The following is a 762-nucleotide window of genomic DNA, read 5'->3' on the forward strand; positions in this document are numbered from 1 at the left end:
ATCGAGTTTCATTGTTTCAAAGACTTTCAAAAATAAAGATATAGAAAAGAAATAAAGAATTGAATAATATGAAGCAGGTCGATTTCTTTCAATAAACAAAAGAAAACGATTACATTTTTCTTTATGCGAATTTGATCCTCTTATAAGCTATTTTCTTTTTTTTCCTCATTCTTTTTTTCAGTTTCTTTGTTTTTGAAAGGACGATCGCTCCTTGGGTAAGACGTTTGAATCCTTTAATTTGGTTTTTATATGAAATGCCAATCATAAGGTACAGTTTCAGATTCTATTCGGAGATCTTGGTTTTTCATATCTTTTATAACTAATAATTGCTGGTTATTTTTTTCTGTTTTGGTTCATTATGAATTAAAGAAAGCCACCAATTTCTACACTTCCTTTTATCTGTCTCCGTTTTTGCATGGAAGACTGAATTCCCATTTTCTCCATAATAATCCCTTGAGAAATATAAATTCCCTATGATCCTGTTGTCATTGGCTTTATTTAAAAGCACTGAATTCCGTTCTTATGCTTTACGAGTTCGTGGCGAGTGACAAGTGACAAAATGACAATCAATGCTAGTGTGTTTTCCATCGATCTTTTTATATACTGGTCGAATTGTTTAAGTCAAAGTTCATTAACATATATTAATTGTTTTCCGTTTACTCCTCTTGCCTTTTGGTTCAAAATGTCTTGTCAACTCGCTGCACTCTATACCTGAGCGTTCATATCTTCCGTTGTTTCTTTATTATCACCTTTTTTCCCCCA

Source organism: Penaeus monodon, chromosome 32, assembly GCF_015228065.2.
Source record: "Penaeus monodon isolate SGIC_2016 chromosome 32, NSTDA_Pmon_1, whole genome shotgun sequence".
NCBI lineage: Eukaryota > Metazoa > Arthropoda > Malacostraca > Decapoda > Penaeidae > Penaeus > Penaeus monodon.